Source organism: Corvus hawaiiensis, chromosome 3 (assembly GCF_020740725.1).
Source record: "Corvus hawaiiensis isolate bCorHaw1 chromosome 3, bCorHaw1.pri.cur, whole genome shotgun sequence".
NCBI lineage: Eukaryota > Metazoa > Chordata > Aves > Passeriformes > Corvidae > Corvus > Corvus hawaiiensis.
Window position 1 is genome coordinate 90,241,766 of NC_063215.1, and position 26,044 is coordinate 90,267,809.

Genomic DNA, 26,044 nt, shown 5'->3' on the forward strand with positions numbered 1-26,044 from the left:
TCCCGTTCATCCTCCCCTGATGCTTTTTCTGATCGTTCTTCATGGCAGGAGGGTCAACTGACACCTGTTCAAATCTAGGTTTTAGATTGCTGTCTGCTATATGACCTGGTTCCTCCTCTGACTTTGGAGCCATTTGTGAAATCTGATCTTGACTCCATGCATTTCTCTGAAATTACTCTGATTTATCCTGGTTACACAAAACCCCTGTAGCCCATGCCACAGGTAATGTAGTTCAGAGCTAGTGGAACAGTAGCAGGTAAGTATGTTTGGCTTCCACCACACACAAAACCAACACAAAAATGAAAACGTACTAACACCCACGAGGCAAACTTAAAAAAATGAAATGCAGAAAGGGAAGCAGAGAGGTCACAATACTTAAAATAAATGCAAATTGAATGCACAAAATTAATGCATCCCATGATCTGCAATGGCAGCTGCCCACTTTGAACTTTCAGGGTGCACTGCATTATTACACTGCAGGTAAATAACCACAACCTCAGGTCAAGGGCCCATTCAGGAGTATGCCAATCTTATACTAAGCCATTGTTAACAGGCAAGATTTAATGGAAGTGACTTTTGTTGGGATCTAGTCTCCTAAAGAGATCTTAAATCATTTTGATTTGCCTTATTAGAGGATCAGTTCAGTATTTCGGGCACTCTTCTTGTTGGAAAATATGTCTCATCTTTAAATACTAAGAGGGATGCTGGCTGTTGTTTGTTGTTGTCCTCCTCTGCTTTAGTTTCATGTTTTCAGGTATTTGACAAGGTCCATACAAGTAGGTGTGCAGAAAAGGGGGGAAGGAGTGAGCGAGTTAGCTCTGGGATGAGTTTAGAAATGTAATCATTTTCCATTTTTGCAAATATTTTTGCAATCAACTTTAATGGTATACATTGAATCTGCTTTGTTGTAACACATCAAAAGACACTTCGCATTTTTCCTGAGCCGTGGATTCTTTGGAACACCTGTGTCTTCAATTGGCTAATTATATACCACTGATACATAGTTTCCTAGAGAGCACCACATTTTGATCTGGTATGAACTAATACAATTCTATTGGCTTTACCACTGCTGCTTAATTTTTATAGTAGTATACCTAAGGGATATTTTGCATTGTACTTATGAGAAGAGGCTTACAAAGATCACCTGCCTGGGAATCTACTGCTTTTGTGGTCCTTCCCTTGGATTTTGCCACCTGCCTTGGGTTGTGGATCTGCTGAATGTGCATCAGGAAACATTAGGACAAGCACCTTCACCACATGCCTGTTATTTCTGAGGGCTTATGTGCCACAGCAATAGCAACCAAACTGTGAAGCCAGAGAGCCTCACTCTCAGAAAAGGAAAATGCAAGGACATTCAAATTCTGGATTTAGAATCATGTAATAGGTCAGTGAGCCTACCAGGATCTGACATTTGCATATTTGTGTATTCTGGTGCCTTCACATTTTAAATGTGGGCTCACACCAGCTTTGCTCAGTAGCCCACCAGGTTCCTTCATTGGGCTGAAACCCAGCCACGTGCCATCCTTGCCCAAGTGGAATTTCTGGGCAGAGCCTGGGGTCTGACCTGCATTTTGATGGCTTAAGCTATGGTGAGGCTCTGGACTAAGAACCATTGCTCTTTCAGTTGGCAAGAGCATTTTGAAGGTCTGCAGCAGGAGAGCATTTAACAAGCCTCTGCTGAAACGAACACCAACAGATTGTAAATTGCGAAGTGCAGTGTAATTGAATCTGATCTCTGGCTTTTACAGACTGTAGTAATTGGAAATTGCCTGTCTTTTAAATACATGCCATTCCAAGGATGGCTCCTTCTTGAAACTGTGATCTGATCACTTGTAAAAGCACAATGATGTGAAAGAAGAAGTAATATGGAGTCCCCTTGGTACTGGTGGAGAATGGGGAAGGAGAGACTTTGGGAGCTTTGTGCTGTGTCACTGGTATTAGAAACGAAGTCCTACACTGTAATTAACAGCTTTGCAAATATGAACTAGTCCTTGAATAGCCACGGCCTGCAGCCCAGATATCAGTGCCCTGTTTGGGTCCAAGCAGATGACCTACAGCAGGGCTGGGTGGAAGCAGTCCCAGCCGGCCCTTGGCAGCAGGAGGCAGAGCACCCCTCCTGCCAGCTCCTGGGCACCTCCGGGCTGTCCTGGGTACACTCTGCACACCTCCTTAATCCCAGCCTCTGGCTGAGCACTGCCCTGCACAGTGCCTAAGCCGTTCTCTCTACAATGCAGGGGGGGTCTAAAATTTGTCCTCAGACATAAAAATACGACGATTTCTCTAATTTTTTGTTCCTGTATGTATAGGAGATTTAAAGGTAAGGTTGGAACTTAAGAAAACAGAGCAAAACAGATGAACTCTAGACCTGAACGCTGTATTTTGTAATGTTGTAGACTTGCTGTTTAAACTGCATGCTCCTTCTCCTCATATGCCCCTCTTCTGTCTCAATATCTTTTATTTTGTAACTGATACTCTAGTTGCCTAGATATTGATTAAAGATTTCACAGAAAGCCACAAACAGATTTGAGGCCTGGAATCTTTAGTAGAGAGCCTGAATGGAGAGCTGGTTGAGCTTTATCAGGAAGAAGATTAGAAGCTGACTTGCTCAGTATAAAGTCTTACCATGGTAAGATGTACTACCAAAAAAATGATTGAATGGCTCAAGAGCATGTGTGGAGACTGGTGAAGTATGTCGCAGATATCTGGAACCTGAGGGTAAGTAAGCTCAAATTAGAAACTTGTCTTAATTTTGAAATTATTATTATTACTAATAAAAACCTCCTAAGGAGTGATTGTTCATATCCTCTTCTTTCAGATAAGAATTAATAACTTTTCAGGAGACATGTTTTAGCCAGATATTTACTTACATAGATGGCTAGGCATCTAGCAATGATGCATTAGGCATGATTATGTAGTTCTTTATGGAGTTACTGAATTGAAATTAAATACATTGGAGATTAGAAAGGGTGATTGTAGTGGTCCATTCTTGTCTTTAACTCTCTGACTCTGTAACAGACCCATTTCTCACCCACGTGTGCCAGGTAAGCAAATACTCAAAACTGGCTTTAGGTCCAAGTAGAAGCCATGAATTCTAGAAAATTCAGGATAGGATGGAGGGTAAGAACTTCTGTGAACCTTTCCCCACATCCACCTACCTTTTCCAAAGGGGGAAGAAACATTCACAGTGCTCTTACATGGTGCTGTGGGTAGAAGTTGGTTATCACCTTCTCCTTGTCCTTAAAACAGTAACAGCTTAAAAGTTGTTTAGTTGTCCTGGCTGATGATGAGGACATACCACCACTTCTGTTGTTGTGTGTAGTGAGTAAAAGGAAATAACCTCATTATGAGGTGCTTTGGAGGGTCATCATGGAAGAGGCTGATCAGCACCTACTTGTTGTAAAGGCCGAGTCTCTTTTGTAGTTTCCAGGTAGTTCAAAGCTGCCATCCACCTGCTCTGTCTGCCAGTCAGGATGATCACGTTCTCAACTTTCTATTTCATTTCCATTGGGAAGTGCATGAGAATTTGGGCTGTGAAGACAATTATTACCTGCAACTGCACACTGCCAAGATGCAGTTACAAGCTGGGTTTCAGTTTCACATTTCTTCTTTGCTGTAACTATTTGGACTGGCTATGGCATTTTGCTCAATGTTTTTCCTTCATGAAATCCATCTGCTGGTATCGTCTTACTTAAAAAACATATTTTGCCTGCAAGTCCCCAAATAGCCAATGCTTCCCCAGCTCCCACCTTTTTAAGGAAATACAGCTTGAGTAGCCATTTGTGCTGGGTAGTGGTGTTTGAAAAAGCGGGAATGTGTTACTGCAACCACAGAGAAGGAGATGGGACTAGGTATTGCCCCTTGCTTCCATTATCCCAGTTGGAGTTAGATGGAGGTGTGCAAACCTCTTGGAGTTGGGTGGTTTCGGTGAGGCACCTGAAATTAGAGACCACTTTTAATAAACACTGTATAAATAACATTAGTATGAAGGATTAAAGGAAGAGCACTGAAGGAATTTAAGGGCAAGGGCTTGATGGGTTCTCCTTACAACACTCTTCAGACCTGTGACCAAATCCCACCATTTACCCTGCAGTATTACTTACTCTGCTGTGCCAAGGCAGTTGTCCCTTTTGGAAGAGGTAACAGTTTCACATATGTACCATATTTTAAGAATGAGTGACTGGCTTCAAGGAATCGGAGTTTTAGTTACACCTAGGTAATTCTGCTAACTAATAAATATAGTTAGCACTAATCTCTTCATGGATACTCAGAAGTATCTGCACACACACTCTGAAGGATTCTCCGTGCTTTTAACTAGGTTTTTTTTCCCATGCTCATGTCAGCATTGAGATTCTCTGTTCTCTCCGAAAGGCAGAAGTAGCATTTGTTCTTCTTTCTAGGACACAACATTCTGCCTGCATATTTCTACCTCTGAATGCACAGCTAGGCTTCACCCAGAAGGTACTGATATAAATTATTTAAATTTGTGTTTTGAAGGTTCCCTGTGATCATATAAAACACATTCCATTTGAAAGTGTTTCTTGTAATCAAATTTGCTTTTAGCATTTAAGCCATAAAGCTGTGTCGAATGCCCTTGGATGGAGCACACCCTTTCAAGTAACTTTTTTGTTAAGAACCTTAAACCAGATCTGTTTAACAAATGTTCAATGAATGTGGTCTCTGCTGCTTCAGTGTTGGGATATTCTATGGAAAGGCACACTGCAAGCAGTGGGGACCTGAGAGTGGTTAGCAATCTGCGGAACACAAGTCAGGGGCTCTGCTGTGAATTCCTCTACAAAGCTGTTATGTGATCCTGAGGAAGTCGTATTGCCTGTTCATTCCTGCCTCTTCCCCATGTCTCATCTGCTGACAGTACTCTGCTTAAGATGTTTCCTTTGGAAGGTAGTAAATATAGCATTTTAGGGTCCAAAACTGCGAATTTTTGGACTCATTTTATACTCATACAGCACCAGTTGGATTAGACAAGACATATAAAGAAGAGCTTGGTCTTCACCTGTTGGTATCACACATTCTGAACCAGACTTAAAAAGGAATTACCTCCTGCATAAACAAGCCACAGCCATATCACTTGTGACTGTCTTTGCTCAACAGTGTGGTTTTGAAAATCCAGCTCACTGTCTGCAGGCATTGTGTTAAACATGTCTTGCTCTAAATTATCAAGCACATTCAAGAGGACAATTACAAATTCCCATGAGAATATAAAATGTTACATCTTACAAAAAATCCCTACCATAAAACTTCTACATTTGGTACTGATACTACAGACAAGGACTTTTTAGTTGGCCACTGACCAATTCTGCTCAGAAAATTAATTTTAAAGTACTGTTATTTATACCTTCTGTTTGTGTGCATGATAGGAGGTAATAGTTTAATTTTGACTGACTATACTGTATGTCTTGTGCTGCAAAGTAGGAATTGTGTTGATAAAGTTCCTCAGAAAAAATTCCACTAAGTGCGACTTTAAAAATCACATGTTGAATGATTTTAAAAATGCAAGTTTGCTTTTCCTCAAGTTTAATTACAGAAACCATCTAACTGCTTAGACCTCCCCCAAATCAATCTTTCCCTAATAATGTATAAAGATTCTGCTCAGTATATATGCAATATATATGTGTGTGTGTATATTTGCTTACTTAAATTGTTCAGGGGAAACCTTATCTTCCTTGTGTAATGTGACATGATATATAGTCACCAACACATGCCAGTAGGCTGTGCAGTGGAGGCAAGGCATTGCTAGCTGCCCTAACTTTCTCTGAAATGAGGTGGTATGCACTGCATTAGTCTGTATCTGCACAATCTGCCACAGAGAACACAAAGAGCTTCATCTACAAAATGTATTTTACAGAGATTTCCATGGGGAAGGAAACATCTGAATACCTTAGGAGCTCTGTAATCAAACATATGGCAATTCTGAGATTTTTCAAACAGTGCAGTATTTGCTTCCTTTTGGAAGTGTGGCTGGACACTGCCTGTGCCTGTCTTTCAGACAAGCAGCTATTCTGTCGAGCACTGCTGATCATGCGGATGCGATCCAACAGCAGCGCTCCCGCTTGGCTCTGCTGTGCCACACCACAGCCAGAGCTGGACTCCTCTGGCTGTCATATCTTCCATCTTCTGATCAATGCCGTCCCACTAAGCACAGAGAAATACAACAGTCATAGGAAGGGACAGAGAAAGCAAGGAGCTATGTCTCCTTCTCAGTGATGCCAGCATGCAATCAGGAATGCAGACACCAGCATTTTGGTCCCCACTCTCCTTTTCTGTATGCTACACATGACCCAGCATCTAACAGAAAAAAGGAAATCTCTTTTCAGATATCAGATCCTATATTTAGAAATTAGCATCAAGTCCTGTTTCTGTGCCAGGCAGCTCCTGGCTAGCTGAAGAAGCTATCTTGCTACTCCCACCTGTGGATCTTGTGTTATGAAACTAGGTACAGATTTCTTTAATGATCTCTTTAAATGAAAAAACAATCTTCTGGGTCTCCTAGAGAGACTTTGACAGCTCAAACGTCATTTTTCATATAGGATTTAGCCAAGACATATAATCTACTGTCTGCAAAGTAAGTGAAAGCTTTGGGGCCTTAAAATGACCATTAAGTAGTATCTGCAAACCTCAATTTTTGTCTCAGATAAACAGCTGTGGATGCTGCTGCTCCCATCATTTAGCAGCACGGTGAAGCACTGTCTCAGAAATTTTACTGTTGCATCACCTCAACTGAGCTGCAATTGCAGATTAAACAAGAAGGAAAGCAAAGCTTCCTCTACATGCTTTGCAGCTCACACAATATAAGCTTTGCAAGGATAAAATAAATGGGGGGTGGCAGTGGGAAGGGGCTATGAGGGTGTCAGCAGTAAGTGTAGCTGTAAGCTTGCTTTCTCTGTGCATTTCAATAGAGATCTCCGGCTAACTGAAGCCTCTGTGTGGCTCGGTAATAGCCTCCTCTGTGCTGCCCTAGCCACAGCTCACCCTTTGCTGCACATCTAGCGCTGAAGGCTGAACCCTGCTTCCTTACACAGCGTCTTAACCTTGCCTCGCCCTTCCACCCCACAACAGCCGCTTTGTTTCCTTTCACTAACAGTCAGACATCACAAATTCCTTCCCTCTAAAGCCATTAACACAGAACCGGCACCACCCCAAGTGGTTTCAGAACTAACTGATTTAGATGCTGGAGTCTGCTGCAAGGCCAAAAATAACTCCCTATTTCTTTCTCCTTCATTGGTGAAAGTAGGAGAGAAAGTGGCCAATGACAGAGACACAAATCCCCCATAGGCATCAGAGACAAATCTATTTTGTGGCAGGAAAAAAAAATAATAATGCTCTTGAAAAATGTTTCTTTGCTCAGGCCGATAGATACAGACCTGCTGCATGTAATTTTGCTGAACCGATGGTATCACTTGAATGGCTCACGGACTACATAAAATGTATTACATAATTATATTTTTAAACACTGTCCCCAGCTGTGCTGATGCACATAAAAGCTGTGTTTACAATGGACTCCGCACATGTAATTATTTTGTGGCACTAGCTCTGTGCATTTCCTTGATGGATGCTCCACGGTGCATAAAATTGTAGCTTTTATCATAGATTCTTGAATATATTCTTTGGCTGTTTCAGCTTTAAATACTCTGTTGTCCTCGCATGGGTGAACAGGACTGATGCCTGGAAGGGCTAAATTATAGCATCTGAGGGAACACCTGTAAGTCCTCTGGGAGCAGCAGAGAGGGAAACATGATGAGTGTTGGAGTTGAGGCACCAGGGTCACGGCAAGCACTGAGCAGCAGAGCCGGCTGCTCCTCTACGAGAGGTTTCCCGTGCTCTCTTGGGGATAGAGCAAGGGCCCTGCCCCTATTTGGCCTGCACAGATTCATCCCAGCCTGACTGATGCTGCACCAACCCAGCTCTGTAGGACGGGGAGGCTCAGTGATGCCGTATGCCTTGTGAATGCAGGAGCAAAGGGGCTGTTGGCTGTGCAGAGTCAAACAGAACATGGCCCGGACTGCTGGGATCAAAGAACAGCTTTGATTTATCTTCTTTTCTGTTTGTTTACAGCCAGCGAGCTCCCAGCATTTCACTGAGAGCTCTCCCTTCTCTGTTCTCCATCCAGTTGTGGAATACCAAGCATTTCTTTATCCTAGCACAGTAGTTGATGCATAGGACCCAGTGAAGAGTACAGTGGGATATTTATTTTAGATCTGTTCCAGTGTTCTTGAGTATTAATAACACTGTGAAAACCTAGATGCTGGAAGGTTTGGTACATAACACAGTCCAAGAGTTTTGCCTGCCAAGCAATAGCACTTGGAAATAAAAAAAGACAAAAAGTAATACAATATCCTGAAGAACAGCTTCAAAATGATGGAAGAGAAGCACCACAGGTAGCTACCTTTCTTTTTTTTTTTTACTATTGCTGCAAAGAACTGGCAGACTTTTATTGTCAATAAGCAAAATGGTTTGGCATCTTACCTCTAATCCCTGGCTAACCTTAGGTATAAGACTCCACAAAGGAAATGAGGAGTTTGTGGGAAACCATTTTTTAATGGCAGGTGTTTGGTTGGAAATCAGGTTTGCTTTCTGGTAGTAGATATAACTTGAATTCCTTTGTTATCATTCCTTGCCCTTTTCAGTCCTGTGTTTAGTCATGGAAGCTGGAAGCCTACACTTCCCCAAGGACAGTTGCACCATGTAAAGTATTAATTGGTCTAATGCCAACAGTGATCAAATTATTCCAAAGCAAATGGCCCAACTGTTGGTAAACCAAGTTTTCCACCCTCACATGAATATAGGCTTCTCCCATCATGGAAACTCTTCAGCTATGGATGTCCTTAGCATTCCCTATGTTCGGCATGTGAAGTTTACATACCAGCTTCTAGCCTGTTGATGTATTTTGCACCAGTGTCAGGTGATGGAGGAACAATCTTTGGAGTGGAAAAAATGTGGAACTGCATTAGTTCATTGTATGTTCATTTGCATAGTCTGCCTTTCAGATAAACCTTATCCCTGCAAGTGTACTGGTACTTGAAAAAGAGTCCTTGAATAACCTGCACAGAAGCTGAACCGCCAAAGAGGTGCTACTTTGGAAAAGCAAGAAGAGGAAGGTACCTGAAGCAGTGCAGAGGAAACACTTCTGAAGTAAGCACCTTCTTGTATTGTTCATATGTGTGTCTATCCTGTTTCTGCAACACAAGGTGCTGTTATTTCATTAGAGATAACATGGCTTGTACGTATGAAAAAAGGGTACATTTCTCACCAGGTAAGACATACTTCTTTCTTGCTCACATTACTGAAGTATGTGAGTATTATTTTCTAAAAGGGCTTATTTCCTTCTACTCCCTTACTCTAGTCTATCAGCCATTTAGGCCAAAATATGTTTTACAAATGTGTGATCATCGTATACAAATCAACATAATTCCACATGCTTTGATAGAGCTACAACTTAAACCAGTGGAGGATCTAAGTCCTGGGTGTTTTATGTAACATAGATAAACCCCAAAATTTGTGATCAGAGAAGAAATATTTCTGGGTAGAACATGCTTGCATTGTTACTCTTCCACATTAGTTGCAGTCCTTTGCTGCAGCCACTTGTGCAAGACTTTTCTGTTTATGTACATGGAGATAAGAGTTGCTCATCTTTTGCATAACATTAGGTGTTGCATACAGATGAGAGTAAGAATCCACACTTAAGTTAGTGCAAATTTTGCAGTTCAACAGGAAAAAAACAGTCCTCTTAAGGCTACTGTTTGAACCCTGATCTTTGCCTTTTATGTCTAAGTCACCAGAAGCTTCTGTGTCCAATGCTTTGAGAAGTCACAGTTCAGTGTAAGTGATGTCATGGCTATAGGAGTTGAGGCATCATCTCTGTCTCATTAAGACCCTCTTGGAAATGTCCAATAAAACCAGATGGAAAATGGGACTTGTTTTACTGATTTTTTGAGCACTTCAATTCCATTCTTGCTATATTATTATCATCTGTGAGAAGCTTTTTCTTTTTTAATTCTATGAAGTTCTATCACTATATTATCTAAGCAGCTAAGTGCTCAGATTATGTAAGTTGTACATAATAGGATGTCTGTAAAACTTTGCTCCTTCCAGCTTTGGAAATTTCTATATTGCTCTTCTCTGGTGACTCAGCTAAAGATCTCCCATGTGATCTAGGAGAATGTGTGGTAGGGTGGGATTCCCACTCCTTGAAGGAATGTATCCTAGTCCTCAGGTATGACCACAGCTGCAGCGTTGCTCTCTTCCCACATCCCCTGGACTTTTCTGGGCAATCTTTAACCACTGATCAGTGGATGCATGCTGTAGTCCCAGCCATGCATTGAAGTTCTGTCTTTCTAGGAATATTTACCTAATGTTTTCAAAGAAAAAAAATCTACCTTTTGATTTGCACAGCAGGAGCATTTGCCTGTTGTACCAGATAGCAACCTCAACATGTACTTTCACTGTCTGTTTCTTCTAGAGGATATTCTTGGCCCATAAGAGGTGTTTTAAGAATATTTCTACCAGTACTATTTTTATGGTATGTCTCTCTTCATGGTGCGTTGTTAACCATATGGCCAAGCACAGTATATGCAGCTACATGGCAAGGTTTACTGCCCAGCAGGCATGAGAAGCATTTATTTTGAATAGATGTACACTGAGGAAAAAACCATTCTGCTTCAAGGGTATAGGCTTAGAACTTTTATTTCTTCTCTTGGTTCTCCCTTGGTTTTAAATGAGGTTCAGCACCTCTCCCTTGGAATCTCACTGCAATAATGTGGGTTCAGAGCAGCTGTTTTTACTTCACTTGCTGATGGCTGGCAGGAGATAAAATATGGAGGAGTAAATTCTGCCTGGTTGCTACAGGTTGCATCACAGAGTCACTGACTGGTAGGTCTCTGAGAATTGCTACTGATAGATTTTATCTTGGTAGGGGTAAGAGCTCATGAAACAGGATGACTCAAGGAATGACTAATGAAAGCTTTATGATGAAACTTTGTCCTAAGGCAGATAAACTGTGACCAAAAATTATAATCAGGGAGTTATTTGACAGTCTAGGGTGAGTGAGCAAATGCCCTGAGTCCAGCTTCTTGTGGAGATGTCTTTTCAATGTAAAATCCACTAACTCAGTTTGTATCAATAAATGTCAGTGGGGAAAGCCATAAATGGTGATGTGGCATGGTGGTGAACTATGTAGTTACCCCTCAAGTGGCTTCACCCCTTTAGAGCTGGGCCATTTAATGAGGCAGATGATATTGCCATTACTTTGTTTTTCTCTTTTGTAAATAAATCACTCCAGTCAGATGTACACACACAGCTTTGTTTTGTGTGTTCACACGGAAATGCAGGCTCCAGGTCTCTCAGGAACAGTCCCAGCTACCTGAGGAACAGTTCCAGCTACTCAGCTGGCACTACATTATCAATATTGGCATCCCAATATTTAGGTGGGCCTCCTATGCAAATGTCATGGGCAGTCCCCCTGCGTGACTCTAATTTATGCCTCTACCAAAACATCTTTCTTCAGCTCCTTGATCCCAGGCCCTGGAATTCACAATGTTTTACAAGTATCTTTGCTTTTCTCGTGACACCAGTAGCTCCTCTACAACCCCATATCATTAGTCACACACCTAAGTCAAAGTGGAGGTGTCACCTACAGTTTTGACTCAGCAGTGCTCAGTAAAATTACCTCCTGCCTTCCTGTGCCAAGGGTCACATTTTCTGTACAGCAACATCTGATTTCCCCATTTCTGCCATAACGCATCATTTTCCCTGGAGAAGAACAAACTCCCCCTTTTGGGCAGGGTACAAATGAGGCAGGATGTGCTCAGGGTGCGGAGGCGTAAAAAGGAGGACATTTGCAAGTTTTGCTCTGGGCAGTCAGGAGATGAGATGGGGATCAGTGAAGTCAGAGCTGTAGCCTTGGCTCCGATAATGATTTTCTGTGTGGCCCTTTGTAAGCTCTTTCATGTTTCCACATCATTTTTCCCAATCCCAAAATGGAGTTCGAAATCATCACTTCTTAACACCTCCCCCTCCACACACACACATACACACACACATGGAGTTGTGAGGAGGTTTAATGTTTATCTCAGAGGCTTTGAACAGTATCATATATACAGGCATTTAGACCCCAGAATGAGCTTTAGAAAAATATCAGTAAAGAAAACAGCATTTATATTTTAATCATATTAATCACAAATTTGGGATTGAAACAGAATAAGTGATTAACAAACCTGCAAAACGAGCTTTATTTCATTGGCTTGAGCTGCTTTCTAGTTCTGTTTGTGTACGTCAAAGTGATGTTCAGTCTTTTTAAATGAGTCACAGGACTGGAAGAACAAAAATATTTGATGGTAACATATAGCAGCAAAACAATTACTCTTTTTATTCTGTCAGGCATCATAACCAGAATAGCAAGTTAGAGCTAGAGGTCTAGGCTGGTAGTTTCTTTCCACATATCAGGGATTTTAGATCTGCTTGCAAGACAGTGAAACAGAACTGAAATGTCAGAAAAATTAAAAGATAATGCTAGATCAAACAATAAAAGCAAGCATGCCCATTAGGATACAACTATTTACATTTATAAAGGTGCTACTGATCAGTGAGTCCATGCAGTATTCTCACACAGCACAGCCTTGTCTAGCAGTTTTCTGTACCTTTATCCAGAGGAGACTCCTTTCCACCCTGCTTGCTGCATTGCACCACTGATTTAGTGAAGACATCATCCTCATAAGGATGCTCTTCTAACTCACCTCTGAAATCCGCTTGCTTTTCTCCTCTGACAATTAGGTTTAAATGTGCTGCAGTAAAGTACTCATCCTTAGCAGTCGTATGGCTTTTTAAGTGATAAACTGCATTAGCAAATTTCTTATTAGATAATCTATCAAATGAGGTCATACATAATTTTAGCAGTCTCATCTTGATTTATAGCATGATCACAGCAAATTATGCATACACAAGCCAGCATGCTGGCTGTCAAAGTCAGGTATTTTTACTCTGCTAAAGAAACTATTTCCAGGCCAGCCCAGTGGCCTACTGGTAGCACTCTGCAAAACCACCTTGCCCAGTTTGCAGGACAGCCCTCAAGCTCACCCCCTCACCTCTTATTAGGACTGATGAGAGTTGGAGGCGGTAGGCTGAATCCTTGCTTCGTACTTCCTAACAAAAATCCTTACTGGAGTTTATTCTGACAGGTTTTCCATATTCCCCTTAAGTGAGGACATGGGCTCGCTGGAAGGGTGAGCTGATGTATGGGGAGACTGTGTCTGCAGGGTGCTGATCTGCTCCCTGCCTCCCTTCTGTGTTCCCAAGGGAATGAAAAGCGAGTTGGAGTGAATCATCAGGCAGCATTGCGCACGACTGTATCAGAGTCTGCTTCCCAGCCGGGGCTGCTCGGGCCAGCAGAGGCTTGGTCGCCTGCACCCACGAGCACTGGAGGAGGCAGCGCTCCCACATCTCCTGCCATCTGCACTGGGGAGCCATGGCACCTGCCTCGCTACAAGCACACGTGAGGAATACAGGGAAAAATGGAAAGAAGCTTCAGGAACAAACACAGTTTCTGAGCGGCCCTTCACTAGTGCTGTTGCACTGTTGCTCCCTGTACCCAGGGTCTAGTCCCCACACTGCAAGTAAATTGCTCCCGGGATCCAGGAGGGACACGATTCCTATCCCCTGGCTTCAAACCTCTGCAGATAACTTTTCATCCATTGAGATCTATCTGTAACTACAATATGGAGACCCACAATAAATTATCTGATCTTGCCTTTCTCTTCGTCTTCTCTAGCCTCACATTGCTGTTTCCAGGGTTTAAGCAGTACCGAGTGGCCAGAGTATGTGTCATCTGCATGGCTCTGGATAAGTTTTGTCTTTCCCACTGGACTTGTAGCCAAAGCCTGTCCATAAAGGACCAAGCGTGATGGAACAAAATGTGTTCCTCAGCATTCCATGCATCTGCCCCTAAACGAAATCTAAAACCTATATGAAAATCTGAATAAAAACTTCCTCAGGGAATGTAAGATCATAGATGCCCAACTATCACTACATGGAAACTTCTTGAAACAATTAGTACATAGATCTCCATGTTGTCTCCACAGTAATATTCTTGGAGTGAGAGACTGGAAGAAATCAAAATCATTTATCAAAGCGAGCAAGCAAAGGGCATGCTTTCAGTGGATGGCACTGCTGTTTTGCACACGCTATGGTAATTTTGCCTAATCCTACTGAATGAGCTTTTCATGCATATATATGTGTGTGTATGCATATCTGTCACGAGTAAAATCTATTGTATCCTCAGCTGACAAGCTGTGTGTGGCAGATTGCAGCAGGCTCTGGGGAAAGAAATTCATGACCCAGGCTAAGAGTAGAGTATAGGACTTCCCTCTGTGGCTCATCATCCAGAACAGCAGCAGCACTACCTCCCCATGCTGGTACCAGTCTGGGGTCCCTCTTCTCTCCCCTCCTTTTACTCCTGCCAGGGTGGCTGAAGATGCAGCAGAGAGGACAGTGAGAAGGGGCTTGCTTCTTTGGGGCACAGTTTTACAGTGAATATTTGGCAAGTGATGGAGCCACCCGGGTTGTGCCAGCCCTGCAGTGAGGCTGTGCCACAGGATGGAGAGGGGTGAACGGGCAGGCGGGAGTAGAGAGCTGGCTGCAGAACAGGTGAATGGAACCCCCCAAGCACCTGAAGATGAGTGCTGAGAGAGGGTGAGGGGCTCTGCAGACACCCCCTCAGGCCCCACAGCACCACCTTGCAAACAGCAGCCTCTCCCCTGGCTCCGGAGCAGCACCGACTGAAGGCAGAGCTGGAAGCAGGGCAGAAAGCCTCCTTTGGTGCAGCGGGCACTGGGCTCCCCGAGCGCCCTGCCTGGGCCCCGGACAGGGACCCGCAGGCGGGCAGGGCAGGGGGCACAGCACCATCTCCCCACTTTGCCTCCATGGGGGTCCCTGGGGGAGCAGCTGTGGCACCCCCGGCTCCGTGGGGCGATGGGGCCCCCCCAGCAGCCCCGGGTTGGCCGCTCCTTCTGTAGACCTGCCTCTGCAGAGGTGTTCGCAGCCATTGGCACGGGCGCTGCAGCGCCGGTTGCCTGGCAGCAGGAACGCGTCCTCTTCCCCATGACAAACATCTCCATCGACCCAGACCACCTCCCGTTTCAAATGTCTGCCCAAGCCGGAAAGCTCAGCAAAAGGAAATGCAGCTCACCGAACTGAGCTGAGGAAGCCCGGTTTCATCACTGGAATAGTGCAGGGACCCTTACACTGATCGGCTGCCCCACAGGTGAATTCATCCAGCACCACGAGCAAAATTCCGTGTGCTTGGCCATTCAGCCCAGATTAGCACTAAGAGAACAAGCTCCCTTAAAGAAATACATGCTAATCACATGAATATTTAGCTTTATACAAAACTGTCAGAGGAAAAGTAAGTGTGAAGCTAAGCCCCGGGTCTGCCTTTTTGTGTCTGGGTGTTTGGGTCCTGCTGAAAACACATCACCGTGCTTGATGTGCTGAAAGAAGGCAAAGCGTGGGATCTGATCAGAAGCACAGCGTTGCTCTAGGTCTCTGTGCCTTACAAAGCATGTGCACCGTGTTGATCTGCGTGCCACTCCGTCTAGCTGCTGCGCTGTGGGAACTCTGGTGCTGGTACTGCAGCAATCACAGGATTATGGATTTGGGAGACACAGAAATCACCAACTTCAGAGATATCCATCTTGCTTCAAAGAAAGCAAGCCGTTATGAGTCAGGCAGATTATCTGCCAGCAGCCCACTGAAGAGAGCTGTCTTCTGCAGAGGGGTGGAGGACGGGAGGATTCCTGATGAGTGCAGCAAGGGCGAGGGCACAGGCTGGCAAGGGAAGGGGAGAACACAGCAGCTGCAGTCTCCATGCCACGGTGCCATGGAGCACACGGGAGAAGAAGTTAGGGGACTCTTTGCCCAGGGGACTGTGATGAACTGCAAGGATGTGGATTTGGGCTGCTCAGGCTCTGTGAAAAGCTGGGTTTGATGGAAGTGCAAAGGTGCCCAGCAGTGCTGAGCTCCACACCACCACAGCTGACCGCTGCATTGCAGGGCAGGGTGGGTACCTCTACACTGGGGTGCAGTTATTTGTAGAGACAGAGTACGATGAGACCCTCTCCTCTTGCCTGCAGGAAGGCTGAAATTGGTGTGGCCTCAGTCATTTGCTCAGTCTACTTTGAAAGAGAAGATTTGTCTTGAGGAGGCTCAAGCTACATGAAAGCAGTCACAGCAGGTGCAGAGGCAGCTCCCTTCTGACTTGACATGATGTGATAATACATATCCTGCCATTGAGGAGCTGCAGCTTCATCCTCAGCAACATCAGCATCAGCCCACCCCACCTAGAGCTGTGGCTCACGGGAGCCAAAGCCAGGGCAAAACGAGAGGGGCAGAGACCATCTGCAGGGAGGCACCTGGCAGAGGAGCACAGCAGCTCAGGTGAAGAAGGAAATCCGTGGGGGGGAATGCGCGAGAGGAGCTGTGGCACTGTTGAGGTTGGGAGGAGGGTAGGGAGGAAGGGCTGCTATTTAATTGCCAGCCCTGGTTCCATCAGCAAATAGGAGGACGAGCTGTCACTGGTGTGCAAAGTAGCAGATGGCCTAATTGTGAGATTTCTCCCTTGCAAGAGCAAAATGCTATACTGTTTTTAACATTCTTGCCTAGAGCTAGCTTCAGATACAACCAAGATATATTGTGCTAGAAATGTGCTCTAGTGATAATCAGGAGAAAGCTGTGCTTGAAGTGACATTTAAAAAATAATTATTATGGCCTATTGCTGTTAGTCACACATCCCAAAAGCTGATCTAGCTAAAAGAGCTTTCCAAAGCATCTTCTGCTCGACAGATCATCTGGAAATTATTCCATCATTGTGTCACCATGTCTCGCTTTATAACCCCCAGGACACTGTCTATGTATGCACACCATTTCTTCCCTCTTCTTGGGGGAAAGTAATTCTCTCCAGCTTCTGATTTTTCTCATGCAGCTTCAGCAGGTTTTGTGCAGTTTCTTGTCTTGGCCATTTTGCTGGAGAGCACAGGGCTTCCTTTCCCAGAGACAGCTCAGAAGCATCGCCACCTCGTCTCTCCTTGGGTGCCTGTAAGAGCTCAATGCTCTGCAGAGCTCCGGGCCTGCAGGCAGAGACAGCAGAGCTCGCCAGTGCCACACTAATATCAGGTGCTTGAAACTTTATATTGAAGGTGCAGGGTTGTTACTGGTGAGCCCTTATGGCAGGTGCATTTTGTCAGCTTCAGCTCTGATCTGAAAGCAGGGGAGAGGGCAGCATTTTTCCCAGCTGGGTCAGGTTTGCAGGGAAAACTCTGGCAAGGACTTATGTGGAGAGAAAACTTTGACTAACCTGTAAATCTGTTAATGTTACTTATCAGCGAGGGCAAAACTTAGGGCAAGGATCAGCTTGGAACGGAATCAAGTGAATGCTCTGTTTGAGGATAGCAGCCCTTGTTGATTTTTTTGCAGGCCACTGACCATATTTTTAAGGACATTTGCCTGCTGAGTATGGCATGAGCTGCCTCTTTCTGGCAGGCCTTTAAATTCTGTGATGTCTGTTGGGGTTTTCTGGTAATAAAGGGGCTTTAATGGGTTATCCGTACGCTCCTAAGTATCTCCCAAGTATGGGGATGTATTCAATCTTCTTTAAATCTACCTTTCCCTTACTGTCCATCTTCAAAAGACTCTTATCCATGCAGTAGATGGCTGTGCTGCAGCAGTCTGTCCTTCCCATCCTCTCCTCTGACTTTCTTCCCCTGCTTGCTCAGAAGTCTCCTGCTAAAAATCCCCCAGCTGTGACATACCAGCCCATCTCCCAGATCCCACTGATTTCATGTCTCTCTCAGCCTCCATATAAATCTCCCTATCTTCCCCTTCAAGGTCCTCTGTAAGTTACTTTGCCTTTAATCTCATTCCTCCCACTCCTCCTCCTGTCTGTATTCTCACAGTCATCTCTCTTTCTGCTCATTTTATCTTGTTCTTGGATGGTTCAGTCTTGCTTTTTTTTCTTCATACTCCTCAGACACCTCACTCCATCTCCCATTTTCTGTTAGCCAAACACTTTTCCTCTTGTTCTGTCAACTCTACCTTAAATCCCTATCTTTTTCTTCCTTGCCAGCATTAACACACCACATGCCCTCATGCAGAGTCATCTGAGCTGCTGTCCCACATGGTTTTCCTGGAGTGCATGTTTTTCACACCAGGTATTTGTAGTTCTCCTATAGTGCACACCCCACGGATACAAACACAGGCAGGTCTTTTGAAGAACAGCAGTCACTGGTAAGTAACCATGCATTATTAATCCCATTGCTTATATGACACACAGAAAACTTTAAACTTTCTGTAGCTGGCTAATAAAGGGACCTTTTCTGTGTTGATGTGAAGGCACACTTTGAATGCTCCAACTAGGTAAATGCATTAAAATGAGTGTTATTTAAACTTAGAGTGACTGAAGCTTCAAATAGGCAGCAAAGACATATGAGGGACATAAGAAGCAGACTATTAGAAGAGGTTTGAGGTCTCACTTCTACATTGTTTTGCACTAGCACATCATCAGTGGCTGCATTCAGGTTGCCTTTAACGTCTTTACATTCCTGCACATGACAAATAATAGGGACAGAGCAGAGGAAATACAGCAGCAAGTGTCTCACGTCCATTTCTCAACTGTCATCAAATAGCTTTTATTCATGGCATAGCACAAGTGTCAGCCAACTGGCAAAGGCAGCCTATATTAAAAATGTTGGGGATTATTCATGTCAACAGACACAAGGGAGCTTTTCTCAGTCAGTGGATCTGCACCAGCAGTGGTATGAAAATGCAGCAGGTTCTCTACAGTAATCTCAAATCTGAATAACTTTAGAAGGAGGCCAGCAGCAGACTGTCATTTCCAAGTACAGTTAAAAAATTAATCTAGCACAGTTACATGAGAGCTTGAATAGGTGAGAGGTTTAACTGTGTGGTTAGATAGGAAAGGCCATAAGGATGTTATCTAGAAAGATTGAGGTGATACTTTTAAAAAAGTGCTCAGATTGAAGATGGTCTGGAGGTTGTGAGCTGATGGTGGCTCTTCAGGTTTGTTTCTGATCACACAATTAGCTGTTAGGTCTTTAGCCTGTTTGATTGCAGGCATTTACTGCACTCTTTTGAGTATGATTTCTATAGGCCATGTGATTTGTCTTTTAGGGACAAGGTGCAATTTGGAAATGGATTCATTCTTTCTCCTTTTAAAAGATTAAAAATTAACATCCCTGTTTAACTGAAAATAATGTTTATTAAATTTTTGAGATTTTTAATAGGAAAAAAAGTAAGATGGACACAAGCAGTAAAATTGCTTACCTTTAAAAACATCAGGTAAAGGTGGAAAAGGGTGGAGGTTTCAGGTGTCTCAGGTTAACTATTAAGGACAATTCCCTGACTGGTTATTTGAGTCCCACTGTATTTGCAGAAGAGTACTATAATCTGTCATCTTGCATTTTGAAATGGTTGCTTTTAAAACATATGGCCTGCTTCTTTTTCCCCTCAATTATTTTTGACTAGTTTAATTTTCTGAACTCCATGATAACAGTGTGGATATGAAATCGGGAGCAATTTAAGTGGAAAATAAAAAATTAAGGCCTATGCAAGTCATCATGAGTAAGGTGACCTGATCTGCTCTGACACAGATCTATGTTCCACTTATGCTTTGGAAAACTTCGGATACTGTATTTTTGTCAAAACCTAATTTCTGTACAAATGTGTGATGCAGAAGGAACCCAACCAGCAAAATCCTCAGATGAATTCCATGGCATCTCCATGACAACATATAGATGCATAGTCTGCTATATGCATCCTTACTGGGAGACTGACTGCTCCTAGCTTTTTCCCACGCTGAGCTGAAAGGCAGACTGACCAACAGGCTGCAGAGGATGTTGCTGGGATTTAAATGTGGAAACTGTAGATCATGTTTCATTCAGGGTAAACCAGAGGCAAATGGAGCAGCCTTACAGAAGAGGTGAGCCTTGCACCACAGCTTCCTTTGCTGAGGCTGCTTGGTCAAGTAAAGGAATGGGTACTGGCAGGTCTCCACTGAGTCTGAAAATTCATGTGGAGGACCTTTGCAGGGCTCTGCAAGTCTTGCCAAAAGCTTGTCAGTGTGACTTACAAGCACGATGAGATAAGAACGGAAGGTAATTCGGGTTAATAAGTTATCCTGAGAGAGTTTTTTTTCCCTGCACATGGAGAAGGAAAGGGAGAGTGATCCAGTCCTCTCTCTCTGGTGAAGAACTCTGAACTCTGTGGCAAGAGGTTTTCTTTCCACTCCCTGGCAACGTGTAGGAAACCAGGGGGGGCAAGCCGGTGGCATGTTTCATGTTAAATCCAACAGTAAATGTGGCCATGTCATTCTCTTGGCTCCCAGCACAGCCAGGAGCATGACGGTGGGGTCAGGAGACTGTCCCTAGGGCTGCCCTGCAGAGCATGGAGTGACCCTGTGCAGCCGCAAATGCTGCTCCGCACCTGCCCTGGGCACTGCTGCTGCAGGGCCCCCGCTCCAGGTGCACGCGGGTTCCAGAAGCGTGGGATGGATCCAGTAAATCCCCCCTCTGGGCTTTCTTCCTCGCCTGCTCTTTCCCCTGCTCCGTCCTCCTGTGCCGGGGTGGGTGGCAGGGCTTCGCTGAAGGGTCAGCGGCCTCGCCGTGGCCGTGGCGGCCGGGCCCGCGCAGGCCGCTCCCGCAAAGCAGCTGAAGTGCTGTAATTTCATACTCCGGCTGACAGCACAGGAACTCCTTCGTCTGCCTGTCCCCTGGCGTAGGGGTGGCCCTGGCTGCCACAGGCGCTCCTGGCGCAGTCGGTGGAGCTGTGTCAGTGTTTGCAGTGTTTGGGAAAGATTCCTACTGCAAACGGGGTAGTGGGTGTAACCACGTAAGTAAAGTACAGCTGGCCCTTCCGTACTTCTGCTGTTGGATGGAGAAGTCTTTTGCACTCCTACAGCCTTCTAAGTAAGGCTCCTTAGGCACCTTTACCTCCACTCTGCTGCTCAGCTTTCCGAGGAACAGAGATAACAATATTGACCTTCTCAGTAGAGTACTTTCCCATTTTTTTTATGAGATGTGCTACATAAAAACTGATTGTCAGGTTTTGTTCAGCTATAAAAATTCCTTAACAGTGGGGCATGGTATGTTATCAGCCATAAAAAAGCCCTTATGTTGATCTTTAGCATTTAGGGATAGACCTTTGTTCTGCTTAGTTACTTATAATCTTTGGAGTGGTTTGGCCTGAGTTTGGTTGTGCGGTTTTTTTTGCTGCTTTCTGTGTGCATATATATTGTGTACATATGGTTGACTTTTGCTTCCACTAGGGCCAAAGATCACTTGGTTTGGTTTATTGTACAGATGTCAGCCAACATCAGTTGAGTGACTGGCCTGTGATCTGCCATTCAGCACATTTCCTCTGAAATATTAGGGAAACTAGTTTGCTAACAGACAAGAAACTGGGTAAAAACCCCACTGAATAAAGAAGGACTATGATCCCCTAGAAATAATCTGCCTTGGCTTCAGCATCCACTCTATGAACATTTTATGCTGACAGACAGAGCTTGTCCATTCATTGCAAATAGCCTTTTCCTTTACCATAATAACACACATTTCTCTCTATGTAGCCTCTGAAGAAGAAAAGAAATTCCCTTTTTTTGTCCCTAGGGCAGTTAAAAGCTTTGTCCCCAGCCTGGACAGCACAGTGCAAGGATGGCCGTGTTGAGGAGTGCCCAAGTTCATGGAAGATGGCATCTAGGCACCCAGGAGCCTTAGGTAGGTTCCTAATAAACAGCATTTCCAGTGCAATATCTAGCTGTGAATACCAGGAAGTGTAGATGGACAAAAAGCCGTCACAAAGAATATTAGTTCAAAGTCATGATCATAGAAGAAGCAGCAAAGCCAAGCCCCAAGTAGTTCCCATGGCCTAATACATCTTGCTCTGGCAATGCCAGAGCGGTGTATAAAATGTGGGGAAGCCTTGGTGCTGGGCTGGCTGATCCTGGAGCCTGAGCTCTCTGGTTACAGTCTTGGGAAGTGGCAGTGGTGGTGGGACAGCACCTACAACAGTGATGATCGAGTTTAGGGTATTAACCATTCTTTGTCTTAATAGATCACTGAAACAATTGGGGCTTCGAAGGCTCCCTGTAAGGCTCTTCAGGAATGTGAACCCAGCAGCAGGGAGGTTTGGGACTAATCTACCCATTCAGGTAGAGATCAGCTTGAAGGCAACAATTTCCTTGAAAGGTGGAAGAGAGGCAGAAAGACAAGAGAGCCAAACAGGCTCAGGTGTAGCTGGAGGAGGCCTCAGCAGTGTGACCCCAAACAAAATCTGAGAGAGGGATTTTGGGCCCAGTGCTTTCAAGAAAAAGACACATAGAATTGCAAACAATCTTCTTCCTTCTTGTTTGGCCTTGGTTTTAAAAGTTCAAGGACAAAGAGCTTTGTGCATTCGGTGTTAATCAAGAGCACTGATATAAGGAATTACCAACTCCATCAGCATTCTCATCCCAATGGAACCAACCCAAAATAACTCTCACCCCAAACTGATTGGGGCTGCATAACTGATATGGGCTGAAAATAATAACGGTTTATATATTTCTTAAGAGAAAGTTCTGATTTTAAAGAGAGTTGAAGGCAGCAAAGAGTTGGATAGGCTATTATTCTCCAATCAATTCAATTTTTAAGTCTTACTTAAAGAATGCTAATTTTAAATGAGATATTCTTCTGATCCTTTCTACAATTGAAGGGATGTAAATTCACATTCATAATGAATGCTTTTTTTTTAATATTTGATTGCAGTAATCCAAATGATCCTATTTAATATCAAGGACAGAGCTGGTATCTATTTTTTGATAACTGCTTTGCATAGCATACTCCATACAGTTAAAATTTTTTGAGAACGGTTTTAGAAGACACAACCCTTTGGTAGGACAGTCCTGGGGGTGGCATGAACAGGCTTCTCCTGCAGAGCGCTGGCCATGGTGCCAAAAGTCGCAAATTCCAGGTTCTTTGTCCTAATAATCTTTTACTGCCTTGTTCTAATCTCAAGCATGACCTGCTAGGACAGAGCAGAAAAGGATGTGATCATTAACAACTGTCTCCTCTTTTTAGCTTTCACTTTACCCTGTTGTCAGGTCTTAGTTTGGTTGCGAGTCTTCCTACCCAGTACCCTCTCAAGTCTGAAAACAACCTCCTTCAGCCTTGCAAGGTTCATTTGATTGGCTTCTCATCCTCAAGGTGATGAATTTAAAACATCACAATCTTTGGAAATGAAACGAAATCTTCAATTCTCAGGACTTTACATAGAAAACAGTTTCGGAGGGCTTTTGACCAATGCAAGTCAGTCTGATAAAATTCCTTAGAACAACGTAGGTTTTGTGAGAAAGTGTAAGAAATGCTATTTGTTTTTGTGTCTAATATAAATAACAATCATTAATAATAGAATAGGGAAGAAGACAAATGCAGATGTCATAGATATGTTGGTGATAATGGGCTGTTCATAACAGGAATACTTTTGTGTGTTCCATGAGGTAATATATAAATATTTTAGTTGAGTGGAGTTTTAGGTCAAATATAGCTTTCTTAGGATTTATTAAAGATCAAGAATCAGATTTTCAGAAAAGCAGCAGTTGAGCATAGTGCAGATGAGATGCAACACTGTCCACTGCGACACCTTCAGGTATCCTGAGCTGAAAGTGACAGCTAGCCAAGGTCACATGGAGTCGCAGGTCAGTGGTGTACCTGCTAGCCACTACAGTGCTTTATCATGAATTATTATGGTTCAGATACTATGTTGCCTGCAGTTTGTAGATACTGAAAGAATTTTAAGAGGGACATAGTCAGAATTTCTCAGTATAAGACCAGAAGCCAAGCATTTCACTTCTAACAGAGATTTGCTTCATGGCTTCAGACAAAATACCCACTCTCCCTTCATTCCCTCTCTAAATAAGGGCTAGGATTTGTGTCTCATGGGATGTTGTGAGATTAATTTTTTCTTGTATGCATAAACCGTTTTGAAGGTGGAAAGGTTCAAGTCCCTCTTCACAACAGCCTTGCATTTACAGTACAAATGGAGCAGACCCCTTCCCTCCTCAGAAAGGGACAAACAGCTTGGAACTCGGCAAGTACTCTATCCAGCTAGAACAAATACAATTTTGCAGTCCATTGATTTCCATTTACAATGCCAAGTTTTATTTGATTTATTTTTTTTAATATCTACATGCCACAACACCAACTTCCTTCCCCCCCCCTCTTTTAAATGAAGTGTGACTGGCACGTGGTCCTCATTAGCTGAGAGATTTTGGGTAAGTTAAGGATCAGCAGACAGACAAAACAGGGCCATTTTTGGAAAGTGTTGATGATGCAGCCCCAAGTTGTTTTCTCCTTATGTGAGAGAGTTTAGGATTTCTGAGCATATTGGACTACTGTGCAGCTGTATGGACCATGTAGGGGGGCCTCACACATACACAGATAGGGCCAGAGTTACACACCTGCATCCTAGGTGCTGTTTTTATGACTCTCAACAAATAATGGTAGCAAATGCACGACTATTACTCAGAGAAAATTCTGTCCTCCTGTGTGACTCTCCCTGCACTCTGTGCTGCCCAGCACAGTGCTGCAAGGCATCAAGCCAGAATCTTCCTGGTGTTGAAAGGCTGGTGCTGAGAGTGGATACTGGCTTGGGATCCTCTCCACAGAGCCTGGTTTGGGGCCCTTACACCAAGGGGGCATGCACCCTTCCAGCTTCCCTTCAGCTGCTGTATGGGTCGCTGTCGCTGTGACCGTGACTAAACAGTGCCTGCCACTACTGAATGGCAGAGGAGCCCGAGGCAGGAGGGTGCAGGTGGTGGTGTCTCACCCAGAGAAAGCAGGCTACGGCTGCTGCCACAGGCACTAGGAGAGGTGGGGATGGCTGGGAGGGAGGAGGGAGAAGGGAGAGAGAAGGAGTGGCTACTGTCAAGAGGAACCATGCACTGATACGCTCTAAACTGTGGGAAGAAGGAAAGTTCTGGCTGATAATAGAAAGTATGCACAATACTTAGGGGTTACAAAGAGAATTTGACCCATCAGTGAATTAAATATGGGGAAACTTGCATTGTCACTGCTCACTCTGACTGGTGCTTATGGGTGAATGGAAGATTGGACTGTCAGGCTGTCAGCTCCTATGAGTCCCAACTTTCCCCTGAAAGGGAGATGGCCATTTTCCCAACAACGGCCCCAGCTCTTTCAGTTACAGCCAGTCAAGTCCCATGACATCAAATATTAATCTGGCACAGAACTTGGGCTGTCCGAGTACATTTTATAACCAACAGCATATCAAATCCTTTGGACCTGATGATATTCCCTTCTTTGTTGTCACATCAGTCAGTCACTTTAACCCAGATTCTCAGTCAATTCAAAGGAAAGAGAATGGCACTTCAGAGAACTGACTACTGCAAAAGTACTTTAAAAAAATGAACAGTAGGAAGGCAGGGCTGAACCTCATCACAAAAGATCCCACCATAAAATCAGGAGAGCAAACAAGAAGCCTTAGATGACCTCGCAGCAAGAGGCTGTGTTGCTGTTTTGCATACATACATACTTTCTCTGCAGGGGCAGGCCTTGGATCATCCCAAATCTAGTCTTTGGGCTCCCAGTTAGTTAAGAGCCTTGGGCCTGATCTTTTTGCATAACAGCATTTATATTCACTTTATAACAGAATTTCTGTCTGTATAACAGACATTTCTAATTCTGTGAAAGCAAACAAAGCTCAGAAATCAGATTTCCCAGGTGGAGCATGGAAAGGCAGGGCCAAGGTACTGGTCTCTTCTAGTTTTTGTTGCCTGACCATGACCTCTGATCTGGCAGAGAGATGCTACACTCAGAGGAGCTCTGTGTCAGGCAGCTTCTGCCTATGCTTTCTCTCTCATTCAGAATTGGCATGATGCTTTGATCCGCTTCTAGTTTTGCAAGGAAAAAGCAATGCTTAAGACAGCAGAGGGCTGAGCATACAAGCATAGCACATTAACAACACCATTCCAGAGGGCTGG

The 26,044-nt window shown here is 44.0% G+C and overlaps 1 long non-coding RNA gene across 3 annotated transcripts in view; it reads left to right on the forward strand.

Annotated features, from left to right (window-relative positions):
- The window catches only part of LOC125324097, a 48,286-nt gene that overhangs the window by 13,806 nt on the left and 8,436 nt on the right, over positions 1-26,044 (forward strand). For 2 of the 3 annotated variants that reach the window (XR_007202802.1, XR_007202803.1), the window contains exons 2-3: positions 8,991-9,147; positions 18,125-18,285. This is a non-coding gene — a long non-coding RNA (uncharacterized LOC125324097). The remainder of the gene's footprint in view (positions 1-8,990; positions 9,148-18,124; positions 18,286-26,044) is intronic. The other variant, XR_007202804.1, reaches the window with a different exon arrangement.